Genomic DNA, 17,204 nt, shown 5'->3' with positions numbered 1-17,204 from the left:
CGGTGGATGACATGTAGCTTCTCTCCCTCTGATGTGGGCCGTATGTCCATCACTGCACCTCTCCTGCAACACATTTGACTCGATTAAATATGTGCAGAGGATTTATTGGCTATTAAACCGCAAGGGTCTCACAAAGACTTTGACCTCAGACCACTTGATGTGCAGCCCGCGAAGCAAAGGAATTCATCTCCAACCTCCTGGCTTCCTCTTCTATCGCAGTTCTTCCCAAACGGCGTCTCTTTACGTCCTGGGCCGTCCTGTTTTTCAGACTACGTTCAATCCGTGGCTGCACATGTGTGAGACAGATAACAGCCCCGACCACAGAATGCTTTCTTCCATCTCGCAATCTGCAGCTCAGGCGACTGAGGTTTGGATTTTCAGAATGTTCTAAGTTCGTTTCCACAACCCCCTCTTTGGAAAACTCATGTGATCGCCACCAATTTCTCATATTTTAAAACCAAAAGAATTTATTTGAACAATGAGGGGTTGAAAAGGGAAACAATGATGATTTTCTTAGTGCCAGGACGAATATGTCCAACAATTATGGACTCGACGTGAGAGCTTTGTGCATTTCTGGTCACGTATATCTTCTAAAAAGCCACATGGGGTGTTGGCATTGTGCTTTGTAAAGCAGGGGCCCTTGTGTTTTTTTGTTTTTCTTTTTTTACTCTCTGTTAGTATTTAATTTGTAACTTATGTGGTGTCACAGCAGCTGTAACAGGACCAGGGTGATCTCGCTGGTAATGACCACAGACATACATCAAGAGACACATCCAGCCATGTGAAGTCGGGATCTGGGCCTCATCCCGGATCGACTGCTGGCTTTATTTTTTTCCCCCTCTTTCATTGTTTGAGTTGCTTACAATGGATCTTAGTCTAATCCTAACATATTGTGCTCTCTGTTCGTATTCCAGAAATAAATCAAGAAAACACCGTGAGCTCTTGTAAGTCTGTTGACACTCGCGCCCATCAGGGGAAAGAATCTTTTAGGTTAAAATGCTCGCAATGCAGCTCCCCTCTATCTTTATGTTTCAGCGTCTTGACTAGCTCATAAATTATATAATACTAAATAAATCTGTTAAATGGATTATGAATAGGAAATCATTGTAGATTTCTAACTTTCCTTGAGTCCTTCAATCCTCATAAAATCAACAACAACAAAAAAAGTTATTAAAGTCTTATTTCCTACTGTTTTATTTGTGTTTCTGCCTTGAAAGTGGGGCCCGAAAATAAATTCTTCTTAAAGTGGATAACTCATCCCAGCCTGAGTTGAATAGCAGCTTGTTTAACACCATTTCAACAGTTCAGGTTGTCTTGCATTACATCCAAGTTGTTGTTTGAAACTTCACACACACACACACACACACACACACACGAAAAAATAGACACAACATCAGCATATTACACAACAAATTCAGATTTTTCTTATTTCTTATTTATTATAAATTTTTATTTATAATCTAAATTATTTAATTTGAGCGAGATTAAGTATGATGTCAAAGCCTCGTCGTCGATGGCATCAGAAAAGTTGGCGCCTGTTTGCATTTGTGGTTTGGAGAAAACAGCTTCGCTCTTTTACCTGTTTACGCACATGGAATTTCTTGGAAATGGGACACATCTCTACTGACCGACGCGCTGCTCTGGTCTCTGGAATCCAACATTGACCAGATATTACACTCCAAACAGGAAAAGAAAAAGGAGCGCTGATCACTGTTATGCAGTTCAGAGTGGTTTGATGGGGCCTCGCAGATATTGTATTATGGATTGTGTGGTTTATGTTGATAATGATATAAAATGGCAGCGCCGTAAAAACTGTCAGAATATTCAGCGATAAATGTAAATTAGTTGGAAAACAATACCTATGTGGTAAAACTGTCAGATGATTTACTGCTCTGGATGGAGAATAAAAGGACATATTTGTCTGCAAAATGGTCTGACCCTTTGACCTTACTGTGACCTTACATCCTCAACACCCCCCCTCCTTCCTCCGGCTTCCTTTGCCTCCTTATCTCCTCTTTTGCCCGACCCTCCTCTTCATCCCCCATCTTCATCTTTTCTCTCTCCTCTCTTTCACCTCTTCTTTCTGGCGCCTCTCCCGTTCTGATCCAGCTTCTTTTTTTTTGCCCAGGCATTGAATACAAGAAGAGGTGTGTATTCCTCAGACAAGTTCTCACAACTATAAGCAACAACGCCGTCAAGAAGGTGAAGGAAATGTAAACTTTACACCCTCTGAGCCGCCGGTCTTTGCTGCGTGACGCTCGCTGGCACCCGAAACCCAAACTTCAGTCCCATCAGGGTTAACCTGCTCGGCCCGGTGACAGGAACCTCACATGAACTGATCGTATCTGACAGCATGAAACCAGAGCTCGCATGTGTGTGACAGAACCAGAGTTGTCACTCTACACATGTGCGCGTTGTGGAGGAAAGAAAACTTAAATATTCTATACGTCACCATGTGCTCTGAAGGCTCTGAAGACTGAGCGTCAACGCTCAATCACAAAAATGGAAAGTGATGCCTCCATGTTGTGAGAATGTGCTAGCTGGGAGGGAGTTTTGCCATCAGGAGGACTCCTATTAATCATGCATGTAAAGCCTATTAATACACACTTCCGCAGCAGTTTTTTTTTCCCAGATTCAGTTTTTTATTAAAGCGCAGGGAGCCGTTGTTTATGGGAATGTCTCCTATGTGCGTGTGCGGCAATGTGGAGCCTACCGACTCAAACTTGGCTGGGATTCCCCTCTCCTCTTCCTTCGAGGCTCGATCGGTTTTGTTGCAAACTAGATGGATTGTGTCATGTTTACTTTGCGTTTAGATGCAAATCAATTTGGATGAAAACCTAAACGGGGACGGCGCGCCAAATAGCTCCGAATCTCGGCCGGCGTTTCAAAGCTGGGGAAGATTCCTGGACTCCCAGTGTTGCCTCGGGTGGAATCCATCCCAGCTGAATAACTGAAACAAATCAGTGTGGAAATAATAAAACAATATGTTTCATCCAGTAACTCAGATTAGAAACATACTTGGAAGAAGGTTGACCGTGGAGATGGTATCACTGAATCAATGGCTAAAAGAAAAGACTTCCTTGAATATTTGGTAAAAAAAATGAACTTCTCTACAAAAAAAGGGACTCTGACTATTTTAAGTCAAGTCTTTCCAAGAGAAATGAAAGTTCTCATGAAGTGAGGGGCAAAGGCAGTCGAACGTCTCTGTAATTAAGATGGCTAACAGAGCAGGACGATACAGAGAAAGCCAGAGAAATGTAATCCTGCATTCATGTGTGCAGAGTCGGAGCTTAAACAAACAAGCGTGGACCTGGACAATGACACATGCACAAGTCTTTTAGAATGAGTGTACACAGAGCTCTGATGCCTGCACCATTATGTCCTACATGCGTTCACGGGACACACAGGAGGCCGGCGTCTGGTTTACGTTCGTCGCAAAGCGCTCTGTTGCGACTCCCCCGAAAGTTCCCGGTGCTTCTGGCGGGGCTGGTGCGCAGACCGAGACAGTATCTGGAGCCTGTCAGCGTTTCCTGAAAGACCTCAATTATGGAGGCAGGCTTAATTAGATCAGCTCTGATTGCTATTTCAAATGACGGGAATAACGTGGAGTTTGTCATCCCCACCCATCCCTCGTATAAAAAAAAACAAAAAACACAAGGACCCGTCCAGAGCCGGAGTGTGAGGCGGCGTTGTGATGGCGATGAAGGGCTGACGTGGCAGGTGCTCTGGGGATGGTCTGGGGTCAGACTCTGGATTGGAGCTGAAGACTTTTTACGGAAAGTCGCGCTTTTGACATTACGCACAAGGCTTTCGTGCCATGTGCATCTATACATATCCTGCACCACAGACAGAAGTACTCCCAGACACTGGCACGCATGGATGACGCGCATGAGACCGGCGCAGCGACCGAGAGTTTAGTCCCAAAGGAGGGCTTCATTTGTGTTATATACAGCATATATGTGCATGGGTGGAAACAGAAGGCTGAGGCTATATTTATGCCTGCTCAGGCCTGCAAACAAAACTGGATAGGAAAGTATGTTCTGTCTGTAATGTCATCACTGACTCTCAAGAGGTGGTATCTCTTTAAATTGTTTTTTTCCCCCCTGAGCTGTTTGAGAGGGGAAAAAATAGCTGGTTACATTATTCTTTGGGTCTAATGTTGCTGCCAGCTGCCTTTCTCTTTCCTGGCATCCTGATCCGTGCACAGTGGAAAAACTAACCCTTGCTTCACCCGGTAGCCCACGAATCATCATTAGCTGACCCAATTACCAAGGTAAGATTATCAGCAGAGGGGTTTCTTGTTGTTTCTTGTTACCATACATTCATGGCGAAGCAGCAACACGTTACATCCGGTTGAGTCAAAGAGGGGTGTGAGCTTGGCGACTTTCCTACAACTAACCATTCAATGACGTTCCTTTTATTAACTCTGATAAGCGGGGATCTTTTCCAAAGGCCGGGCCCATCTGCAGCACACATCCTCCTGCACACGCCTGCAGTTATGGACATGTGAGAGCACAAAAACCTCCCCTATTTGGGTCGGGTTAAAACTGCGGAGTTAAAATTGGCCTCCCAAATCCGAAGCAAGCAAGAATTTCCATACTTGTTTTCTTTGGGCACATCAGCTCTGAACACTAAAGCGATTCTCTGTGGGGTTAGCGATGACCTCAGGTTAAATTGCTGGACTGTGATATTCTTTCGATTTGATTTTAAATGCCCCCACGCAACCACCGCTAAACCTAATGCAGATGCTTTGTCATTTGGGCAGGGGATGTTCAAAAATAGGCACAGGAGCCCACACAGGCACGAATGCACGGACCCAAAAGAACCGCTTTGTGTCGACGCAATCTTCGGTGGTTTAGCTTAACCCAACCAAATAATGGAACAGTTCACAAAACAATACCGTCGTGCGGTGTTGAAAAAGAACCTCATTTCTGGCTGGCGGGCTCGCCGGCGCTAACTCGGCTAATGAGCGTGTGGCTCTGCAGTAGCATCGGTGTGGATTTGTCAACACGACATCTGTTTGGATTGCCCGGCTCTGACTGATGTCATGCTGTGGTTGACACCCTGTTGCTCAGTGATGGACAGGACACCGCTGTGGTGCACGGATGGCGTGCACGGGTCGAGTCCTTTGATGTCGCCTGCTTCGCCTCTTGGTTCGCTTCATCCTCATCTAAAAGCAATAAACCGCTTTTGCCCGACTCTCTGGGACTGCGCTGTAGTTTCCTCCGTGCTGCCCCTCGCCCTCCTTATCTGTTCGCCTTTTGGGAGGTCAGAGGGTGCACGACGTGCATCCTCGGGATGGGAACACAACCGCGGTTCTGGTTTAAACACAACGTAACTACCACAGGAGGAACCGAGGAGGCTTTAGAAAATACAGACTCCTGTCAACGGAATAAGGGATCACCAGCAGGACTTGATTCCTCCTGTCACCAAGGAGACGAGGCCATGAAAAGCATAAATACAGCACTTCCTCCTCCTCCTCATGGTTTCCATTCTCTCCTCAGCCCGTGCAGCCCTTTCCCACATCTTCCGCACTCTCCCTCCAATCAGGCAGGACGGTGTGTCAGGGACAACCTTTGTACAAAGATAACGAGGCGCTCTGATCTGATCACATGCCGGCGAGATGATACAGACACGAGTTAGCATGATGTGAGTGGATGCGTGCGTTTTAATGGATGAAAAGAATCCGTAATTGCGAGCGACGTGCTCCTGCAACACTGTACATCAGGGCGAAAGCATGTGGTAATTACAGCGACCTTGTAGACGCAATCAAGAGCTCTGAGTGTCCTCAAGCGCTTGCTCCTCTCTTTGTTCCACAGGTCCATCCTCAGTGCCTGTGCTTTTTTTTCTCTCCGTAAAACAAACAAAGAATAGAAAAGCCGTAGCTGTGATTAGAAAATCAGCAAATCCTCAACAGGACATGAGCACATGGGCCTCCGGGGCTTTTTTATAAGGAAGGGTCAGTCCATATGGGTGAAGAACATGGGGTGGAGGGAGCCGAGGTGTGAACCATGAGCCGGCTCTCGTGGTTCCATGGGAACGTCGCTTCTATTTTCTTTTCATTATGAGAGCAATCTCCCTACAATCCTTCCAAACAACTTTGGAATAACAGCGTATTTGCTGTGTGTGGCCTCAGCCCACAGGCTCAGCTTGGACGGGCTCGCAGAAGGTGGAAAAAACCGTTGCAAGATTAAATTCTCCCCCAAAGCGTCCCACTCCCCCCTTTAAAACGCCACCTCACAGGTGTGTCACGGCCTGCTGCCAGCAGAGACACGTGGTTCAAAAGGTGTCACACGTCAGCATTAAAATGCTGGTTTATATTTGAGAACACCTTTAAGATAACAAATTCAGTTGAATGAAATGTGGGTTAGCGCACGTCAAACAGGCCCTTTTAAATAACTCCCAGGAAACAAAAACAGCAGCAGATGTTTCCCTGTCTTGGTTTGTTTCAGCAGACAGGTGAGTGATACATATTGCCACGACTTGGCACGCCCGTGCGGGGCTCGGCTCCGTTTCTGCCTAATTATCCTCCCCACACGTAGGCTGGTTCAGATCAGACCTGACAAGAGTGTGTGCAGCAGACCTCTGCACGCGCGTGAGAGGGTTTTTCGGGTCTGTTCGGAGTTCCCCCGGAGGATCTGGGCTCTTTTAACTGCTCAGGAGACCTTGAGGGTTCTGAGACCGGGCGGAGTCGGCGCTAACGTATCAGCAGACGATAGAGATGATGAAGGCAGGATATCAGTTACAGATCAACTGGCACCGCAAACGGAACCCATGTGAGAACTGGCTTTAATGGCCTTAATTGCAACAAAGGTAAGTAGGAGTATTTTTGGGAGCCAAGCTTCAACAAATCCCTGAGATTTCTGCCTTCTCCGCGTTGAAATGAGTGAACGTGGCAGCTATTTAAGTGGCAGCCATATGGATGTTTGTGCACATGATGAAAGGTTTACTTTACACTTTGAGCCCGGAGACGAATCACTGAACAAAATTATTGGCTGAACGTCGCCATTTCCAATGAAATCCCCGGGATACCGTAGAGACGTGCGCAGAAAAAAACGGGCAGCGAAGGCCTCCTTATGAAAATCACTTTAACGCGAAAGAAGAACTGGAAAACGTCTGTTTTGACAACGAAACCCAAGATGTATCTTCAGAGGGAATCAAAGGCATGTCCTGAACATTATGCTAGTAATTATAGCCGTTCAACAAGCCAGACACTCTGCGTCCCCTTCTTCTTTGTCCGGACTTAGCTTTTAATGTAGCTGCAATCAACCACAACAAGATTCTGGAGGCCCAGTGCAGATCCCACAGAAATCCCACCAAACGTGAGTAGTATTGGAATTCCGGAGCGCCATGCCAACCGTGAAGCCTCCCTGCCTCTCACGAGCGCTGCACAGAGGGGCAATTTTCCTCCGGCTGAGGTTCCCAAAGCTGCCTCACCTGGAACCAATCTGTAACACAATCGAAGGGTCCTAACTTGAAAGCCTGTTCCTTCCCTTTGATAGTCTTCTTCTTGGTAGCGTGCACGGCACTGGAAACAGGCCTTTTGTAATCTGCAGATACAAAAGAGCCGGGGATTGAGATGAGTAACCCCCCCCATCTCCCCATCAAAGCTTATTATGCAAATCATCATCAACAAAGCTCAGATACATTCTGGATTGTTTCAGACTTTTTTCTTTCTGCTGATGAAGGTGAAATCGAGACGGATTCGGTGATTTCTGCAGCTCTCGTCTTCTCTTTTATTTCCCTTTAAATGTGGCATCGACGGAGGGATTAAAAAGTCATTTTTATTGACAGAGGTTTCTGGTCGCCCTGTTTCCCGAGTCCACCACCCGACGTGTCGATTCATCGCCGTCTATTTCTGGTTCCTGGGAAATTCAGCCAACATGCTAAAGCCTATTTAGCCTTTTACCGAATCGTTCAAAGGCCGTGCGGGCTCGGCCTATAGCTGTCCTCGAGGCGAAGAAAACAGACAAACCATAAAGGAATAATGGTATAATGTAGAAGGAATGAGCAAAGTCGATGTCCCACAATCCTCTTCTTTGAGAACGGGCAGGGAACAAAGGTTATTTCTGAGGGCAGCCCTTTGAAAATGTTATCCAATTGCTCGTGCATGTGATAGCAATTGAGTGATTAGAAGCAATTGAGTTAGCAGCAGCAGCAGCAGCAGATAGTGTGGCCGGGTGTAAACGCTGGAAGAGAAAAGGACGTTTGTCTGGGGCGGCACCGTCCTGCGACACCGGTGCTGCTGCGCTGCACCCAACTGTTTATTCCTGTTATTCATGTCTTGTATAATCTTTTTTTTTTTTTTTTTTAAGTTCAGCACATCTGTCTCATCTTCAGTTTAATGAGCTGTTTGTTCCTTTAAAATCGTCGGACTTCCTTGAAAAAGAGGTTCCAGACTAAACTGAGTTTTTAATAAAATTCTGCCCTCTTCACGTCAACCCGAGACGGAATATTAAAAACTCCATAAGAGAGAATTTAGAAATTGGATTCAGGAATTTCCTACTTTTCCTACTTTTGGTCTGCAATGTAACTTTAAAGCTGGCCATGAAGCACAAAGTTATTCAAACCCCCCCAAAAAAACAGTCATGCAACCCCACCTATTCCTATAAAAGGGATTACTGGATTCCAAGATTCTTCTGGATCCGAAAAATAAAGGCTCGGATTTCTGACACGTCTTTTATACAACGTTGCTATTTTCTCACACAGTATTTCACGTTAGTCACGGCAGTTGACAGGGAATCTCATCCGGGGGTGGGGGCAACTGGGAAACCACTGGAAGAGAACAACACGTTGAGTTCAACTGTTGTGGCAACAAATGAAAATGATTGTGAGTGTGCAGGACAAGAGGGCTTAACAAGAGAGGCTGAAGGTGTGTGTGTGTGTGTGTGTGTGTGTGTGTGGTGTGTGTGTGTGTGTGTGTGTGTGTGTGTGTTAAAGGAGGCAGAGGGAGCCAGAAGGCCTGCGCCTCATCTGATGCTGCTAAAGCAGTTGTCACTTTCACACTCATCCCCATGGAGACTGTTTAGGCTGCTTGTTTTGCTGTCATGAGCGATCCCATCGGATCCCATCAGATCCCATCGGATCCCATCCTGCAGCTCCGTCCATGTCGATCTGAAGTCCGTGATGTGAACGTTGAAAACGTTCCCGACTGGTTTACCGTCAGGCGAGCTGCAACACATCCTGAAAAAAAAAAAACCAAAGCTGCAAAGCAAAACCATTAAACGATCTTTACGTAAGGAAACCTTAAAACAATGTTTCACAATGTACCTGTTAAATCCCTAAAACGGGGCTTCGCGGCCCTCACGGCTTCTTTTAGATCCGAATATTCACCACACTCATCCGGATGGGCCTCGCAGCTCTTGTCTCGTGGCCAAGCGCCTGTCAGCAACAGAAAGCATCTTCCTAATCCTCCATTATCACCATATGATGGTTTTTATAGCTACTTTTCACATTTTATTCATTTAATTAAAAAAAAAAAAAAAAGCACGACCACATTACCCAGCCCAACTTGGACAGAAGTGTCCGACATTACGGAATTCTTCCCAAGCATCTGTAAGTTCCATTACTCAGAATTGTGTATGTTTTTCCTCAGGCGCTACAGACTTCCTTATTTATCTTCTCCTTCCTCTGCCCTCGCAGACAGATCACCTTTCTCCGAGTCACATCCCGGCCCGAGAAGGAACAGAACCTGGCTGGTTTGAGCGTTCTGCTGATGTCGTTTGTGCGAGTTGGATGCCGTGGCGACCTCTACCTGAGCTCCTTCTCAGGCTCTACAGTAAAAATCAAAGCAGGCTTAATCAGCTGGGCCTGACTGTTATTCTGAGCAGATTCGGGTCAGAGTGATCCAAGGTTCCTTCGTGTTTGACTTGCACGACCCCAGCCTCAGTAAACAACACATGCAACTTTAATTGGAATCACTTGGTTGCCTGAAACGGATGAACGGGGCTTTGTTGGCAGGATGGCAGCTCCCAGAACCTGGCAGGCGGAGCCGCTCGGACCACAGAAGACACATGATGCTTCCACCGAGCTGCGGACTCATAGCGTGCTGCTACATAACAGATTAGTAGGAATACGGATCCCTTTTATAGGAGAATACCCACCCCCCCACAAAAAAAAAAAAAAACCCAGACTCAGAAAATACTGAAATCACGTCAAATTAATTGTAAATGTTTAAATTATTCAAAAGCTGCCCGGAAAGTAACGCAAGTAAACAATGACACTAATTTCCATTATGACTCCACACAAACGTGTTTTTGATTAGTCACACAAGCGGCAGACGACGATATGATTTATTATTAATAAATGGACTCACGTTTCCAAACATAGCGGCTGTCATGGAAACAGCTATTGGCCCGACCGGGTCATAACTTCAATTGTTTAAATATTGCGTCACTCAGAGTTCGGGGTGATTTCAGACCACAGCAGCTACAAATTAAGAAATGTTCCTGAATTATGATTATTAAAGGACACAAATAAACGTTTCACTTTCACTCTCATCTTCCGTTTGTGGGGTTTAGTGGTTCTCCAGGTCCCACCACCGGTAACAGGGACAGAACTGGCTAAGAACCAGTCTGACAGGACCCGAATGGATCAGTGCCGTGGCCCCCCCTGTACTAGCCTGGTCCCGCTCAAGGTTTCTCCCTGGTCAAAGTCAGTTTTACTGCCACTGTTCGAGGGTCTCTGAGTTTCTGTGAAGCACCTGGAGACGATCGCCAAGCAGGTGAAGGTGATTCACCTGATCAACCCCGTCGCTTCACCTGGAACAAACCAGCCGTTTGACCATCGAAGAGATCGAAAAGCGAAGGTTCTTTCTGCCACCTTTACCTTCTGCTGTGTCAAACCTTTAGAATTAAATACAAGATCCGTAATTCATCATTTCCTGTCGGTTTGATCATTTGGTCGACTTTCAGGGACCAGATGAATGAGATTAGAGCCCTTAAGGGCGACTCCTGCAGTCAGAAATAGTCGACACTTATCTTCCTTCAGTGAATAAACGGCCATCTGAGGAACATGGCATCTGTCTAAATTGAATAAAGAACATGACTCTGATTAGGATCCTGCTTGAATGCCCCCCCACACCCTTCCCCTTCCAGGACATTCCAGGATATTAGAGCAGTGAGAGAGTTCTCTGTTTTCGCTGCTGCTGACCTTCACTAAAAAAGGTCACATGGATTTAAGCGTCGGTCATCAATACTGTTGCAGAGACGTGGCTGCTTTAAAACGGGCATTTAGAGCAGGGGTCAGCAACCTTTTTGGCGTGGAGTACCACGTTAGAATGATGTCGTTATTGAGGGCGCCGCAGACTTTTGGCGACGTGGCTCATCAATCGTGCGTGGACTCCAAAAACACTCCCATCATTCACTAAAACATTATAGTGGTAGAAAATGTCGAAAAAAGGAAAACAGGCAAACAACGAAAGCTAAAGCTAAAACCCAATGTAAACAGATGCTGGGACCATACATCATCTGAGGGCTGCAGTCGGTCACTTAAAGCTGCAGACGTTAAATTAACTTATGTCAATTTCATTTTATTTAGATAGCAACATTGTCTCAAGATGCTTCACATAAGTCAGAGAGCAAACAGGAGGAAACCCAGAGCAGAACCCAGAGGAGAGGAGAGGAGAGGAGAGGAGAGAGGAGAGAGGAGAGGAGAGGAGAGGAGAGGGAGTAGGAGAGGAGAGGAGAGGAGAGGACGGAGAGGAGGAGAGGAGAGCGGAGGAGGAGGAGAGAGAGGAGAGGATGAAGGAGAGAGGAGAGGAGGGAGAGGAGAGGAGAGGAGGGGATAGAGAGAGAGGGAGGAGAGGAGAGGAGAGGAGGAGAGGAGAGGAGAGGAGAGGAGAGGAGAGGAGAGGAGAGGAGGAGAATAAGAGCAGAGGAATAAGAGGAGAGGGGAATAAGAGGAGAGGAGAGGAGAGGAGAGGAGAGGAGAGGAGAGGAGAGGAGAGGAGAGGAGGAGAGGAGGAGAGAGGAGATGGAGAGAGAGAGAGGAGCGGAGAGGAGAGGAGAGGAGGGAGAGGAGAGGAGGAGAGGAGGGGAAGGAGAGGAGAGGAGAGGATGAGGAGAGGAGAGGAGAGGAGAGGAGAGGAGAGGACGAGGAGAGGAGAGGAGAGAGAATAAGAGGAGAGGGAGAATAAGCGAGGACGGAGAGGGAATAAGGTGAGAGGAGAGGAGAGGAGAGGAGAGGAGAGGAGAGGAGAGGAGAGGAGAGGAGGAGGACACGAGTGAATGTGTCTTCACACCTCTGTACATGATCATCAGCCACCCTGACCTTTGACCTCCTCATTAAGCATCCTACATCCTCCGCACCCTCCTCAGGAGTCCCGGCAGTGCTGATTTCGCCGGTCCCGCTGATGACAGCGAGGACCTCGCTGTGAGACTCGACCCATCAAACTAAACACGGGAGGGTCCACGGTCCAGCCCCGCTGAGCCTCAGAACCAATCCAAAAGGTGTTGGGATCATCGGGAATGTGGCTATTTCAGTTTTTCTTGTTCTGCTTAGAATAAAAAATTGACAGATATTTTGGAAAATCAATTAAAAGAATAAATTCAGATTAAACGTAGACAAAAGAAGGAAAAAACTAATATTTGATGGAAGAAAAGTGGGAGGAGTGAAAACACTGCATCCATAAAAGCAGCATCTGGACCTTCATGTGTGCTGTGGTGGCGGGGAGGGAGGGAGACAAGAAATTGCTGGACATTAGCGTAATTTATGCAGAATACAGTGTTTTCCAGATTGCAGCCTGCAAACTATTTGCACAACATTATGTCTCTGAAGTGGTTGGAGCCAGAGAACCCTTTCTGGAGCATCCTCACACTGGTGCTTGCCAGGTACTGCAACACGGCTGACGCTATTTCATAAAAAAATGACCCCAAAACCTTCGCACAGCCTTCCGCTCAGTGTTAAAAATGTGGTTACTGTAAATGATAAAATGTTTGCAGCGGCTAGGTTAGCTTTACCTTAAAGATACATCCGGTAGCAACTGCACAGTTATTCGTCTACAGGGAGCAGCTGTCTATTGTGGCCATAAGTGTTTTTGTTTTTAAAAAGGCCGACGGGGCCTAAATGCAGGGGGGGAAGCGACACATGAGAAGTTAGCAAACATGCATGTTAGCATTTTCCAGCCACACAAAGCGTGATTGGGTAATTGTGCAATCTTTAAAACGAACCACCCCCCCCATTCAACTTCTGCACATCTGCCTAATAAATGTGAGCTCCTGCTTGTATTTTCCCTCATTTGGAAATCCCTAATCACAAACAGTAAAGTACCGATTTAAAGCATCATGATGGGATGTTAGCATCAACAACTAAACCCCAGTATGTTGCGTTTTTTTTCCCCCTGCAGAGACACTGATTGTCTGACCACGTTCGGGCAAATTTAGCAGGCGATTGTGAGTGCAGAGGCGTGTTTTCGCCTGTGATTTCGGCGGCACGCACGCAGGTTAGCCTAGATTAAGTCAGCGCTCGCACACCAGCGGGGCCTTCAGCCGGGTGTGCTCTGAATTTGATGAAGCGAGATAATTCTCTCATCACATCATTTCTCTAAAAGAAGAAGGGCGTCTGGGGGGGTCGACACATATGGGAAACATCTTTTTCCCCTGGCTCCTAATAAACTTTCATCTGCGGCTGGCTTGCTGGTAGCGGGTCTCCACGGGCCGGGCACTATCTCCAGACCGCTTGAAAGCTCTGCGGAGACAAAGTGGATGAAAGTCGGGCTGGCTGTGGTGCAAACGTGCGCTATTGGAGCTCGTCCTGGGGCGAATGCGCGCGCTTCTTTCTACTTTTTATGACATTTGTATCTGGTAAACAAAGAACCAAAAATGGGACCCGCACGCAGATGTCGGGAGCTCCGCCGCAGATGCTTCGGCGACATGGCGGAGGTGCACGCTGCCACTCTGCCCGTGGAGACCGACGTCACACGCCAGCCGAAAATCAAATTTAGCAGGAAGAAAGCGAGAACAGATGATTTTGCTATATTTATCTCCGTGGGCACTTTTATTGAATAAGATAAGTGCAACCACTGGCTTTCACCCCCCCCCCCCACCCCCTCCTTCCCTTTTTTCTTCGTTTAATTCGATTAGAAAAGCTGCTGACGCAATTTGGTCCACAGCTCATGTGAAACCAATTTCTGTGGAGCACAAGAAGCACTTCAAAACCATGGGAGGCCCGTCTCACCCAGGTCCAGGAGACCCTCGGTGCGGTTGGGCACAAACACGTCAACCTTCAGGTGCATTCGCGCCGGAAGGGGGGTGATGGTCATACAGGAAGGGGGGGAGGGGGGGTGGAAACAAGGCAACAGTTCTTCCGGTGTTAACATCCATGAAGGCTCTGGTACAAGGGGGTCAAAGGTCAAACCCATTTCATATTCTATTGTATGAAAATGGCCGCCCCCAGGACGCCCCTCTCCAACAGGAACCCCTGCATTTCAGTTTCGCTCTTTTTTCCCCCCAACTTTTCCTCCACATTACTTCAATTCATTTGACCTTGAATCAAACGCAGCGGTCCGTGTCGGCGAACGGGACGTCATTTATTGTGATCTACTGTTTCCCGACGGAGCAGTCAAACGGGGCCGAGCGGCGTACATCTGCGCGGGATTTTCCTCTGACTTTTATCAACACGCACGCACCGCGTTATCGCCGCGCCCCGCGCCAAACTACGCAGCGAGCGCTCATAAAGAAGCCCGGCTCATGTTGAACTGAATTATATTAACGTCGTGCAAATATGAGTACCATCAGAGATGTGTTCACATGCCAGTAAAGATTTAGTTCCCATAAGCGCTGGAATGTCTGGTTGGCGTTAGCCGCGCCGCTGCTACGGTGCATCTAATGTGTAATACGGCAACATTTCTGAAGGCCTGATGTGAGCAGGGGTCACGTTTATGTGAAAGCAGGTGTCCGAAGGGCTAAACTGCTGGTTGGCGAGGGTTTTGGAATGCAGCTCACTGAGGGAACTCCAAATTTAGAAGCTCAGATGCCGTGCTGCTCCGTCTGAGAGAGCTTCACTCGCAATCCATAACTGACGCCTTCAAACGCACGTGAGGGAGCTGGTCTGTGACACGAGCGCATGAAAATGATCGATCCACCAGTCCGGCAGGAGGGCGGGGGGGTCTGTTTTTTCACATGTGGCTCCTCTGTGATGTTACGACAGGAGGTCAATCTGGGATCCAGTCAGATAAATCGCCTGTCGCTGGGATGGATCACGTCAGCGCGGCGCGGCTCGCTCTCCCTGTCGGAGGCCGAAGATGCGATCCAGAATCATTACAGATGCTTCGCCCGTGGGCCGGACCACCTGTCTTTGGGCCAGATAATGGCTCAGGCGTTCCTGATTTTGGACCCTGCCACTGAGCTGTTGCTCCATGCTCCATGTGACGTGGATCCCCCCCCCACCCCCGGCGCGCTCCCAGGCAAAGGCCGACACCACCAGAAACCCAGAGAGGAAGACGGAAGAGTGTCGCTTTTATGTGAAATTAGGGCTTCTCTCCTTCCTCTTCCGCTCTCCGTCCACTTCCATCCTCACACAAAGCCGCGTCTCCATGCTGCATTAATGCCCATCAAAGGCCTCAATCAGGCTGCTCGCTGCAGGCTACAGCCCAGCCGGAGAGGCTAAAGTTTAATGTTGTCGGCGGCGCGATAGGATGTGGCCTCGTGTCTTCATCCGCAGTCAGAAAATATCCAGTTTAGTGGATACTGATTAGTGGAAGACCGGCAGCCCGACCCGGTGACCCACAGGGTCAGGGGGGACAATAATTTTTGTGTGAGGGAAGAGTCGGGATGCACACCATAATAAAGGAGGGCTTCCTAAAAAAATTAGTCACGGCTGGGAGTCAATAGGGCCTCAGTTTAGAAGGATCCGGCGATGACAAATATTTAAGAAGCTGCCGGCTGTCTGCTGACAACCCCCCCCCACTCACCCACCACCAGCCGCACCCCCCCACGTCCTTCAGCCGCAGCTTTTGTTCTGGAGTCCCCGCCGCAAACAAACACGCGATTTTGGAATGCAAAGAGCACGAATGAGACCGAAGCCTGATCCCACCGACGTGCGGACGTAGGGAACGTCGGTCCACCTCATCAGAGGAACATATAAGGCGGCGAGATTCACCGGAAAACAATGTCCGATGAACAGCAGTCAGACGTCAGATGGGTGACTTTGAGGAAGGGAATCTGCATCTGAACGCAACGTGCGCACGCGCGTGCGTGCTCGTGCTCCATTATTTGCTGCAGGTGGGCCTACTGTCAAAGGGAAGGTCTCACTCACACTGCCAGGAAACTGACACATAAATAATTTCGCAATAGCAGGGACTGCCCCTCCTCCAAAACAAAAGCCCCCCCCCTTCCGTCCAGAGGTATAAAGGCAAACGAAACTCTGCCTGGTTCTTATAATAAAACAATTGCTGTTGGTAAAACAAGGGATGCTTTTCTCTGTGAATAAAAGGAGATCAAGTCGTGCTTGTGGCCAAGAACGGTGAACCGCACTCGGAACATGCCGGTGGAAACACAAAACACATTCTAGCTCGCCTTTATTTACAGCCCTGGTGGAAGTTCTTGGAGCGGTTCTGGAGATGAAAACAGGTCAGGGAACATTTAGGCAGCACTCCGAGTCCTGGTGATGCCGAGGCTCCATAGGAAAAGAGCTGCAGGAAGGACACTTGCGAGGCCGACTTGAGTCCTCTGGCCTTTGGAGCTCTGAGAGCTCTTCCCCTAACATCTGCTCTCAGAGAGAGCACCCCAGCAGGTTGGCAGCGAAGCTAAATAATCATTAGGTCTGGTTCACAGCCCTAAATCACTCCAGAGTTCGGAGTAATTCGATATTTGTTTGAGTGCACGAATCACAAATTGCCGCAAAGTGACTTCATCTCCCAGCAGCCTTCGGACGGCGGGACTCGTGCGGGGCGGGGGCCCGTGTTTTCAGAGCGGAGACACCTTTCAGGTTTATGCGCTTAATCTAATTTAAATACAGCAGATTTTCTCCTCTTTTCTCCCACACGCAGTGGCACAGATGCATGTGTGCACCACGTGTGTTGTCAGATGTGCACAATAAATCGGAATCTTTGGGATCACACGCACGGCAGCATTAAAACATCCACCATCACTTCAAGGTTGACGTCAAAAAAGACTTATGTAATTATATAGTTATTTTGTAACTATATAACTATAACTATATATACTATATACTAAATATATTAATACTATATTTTTTCTTTTTAA

The sequence above is a fragment of the Takifugu flavidus genome, chromosome 2 (assembly GCF_003711565.1).
Source record: "Takifugu flavidus isolate HTHZ2018 chromosome 2, ASM371156v2, whole genome shotgun sequence".
Taxonomy (NCBI): Eukaryota; Metazoa; Chordata; class Actinopteri; order Tetraodontiformes; family Tetraodontidae; genus Takifugu; species Takifugu flavidus.
This window is presented reverse-complemented; position numbering follows the sequence as displayed.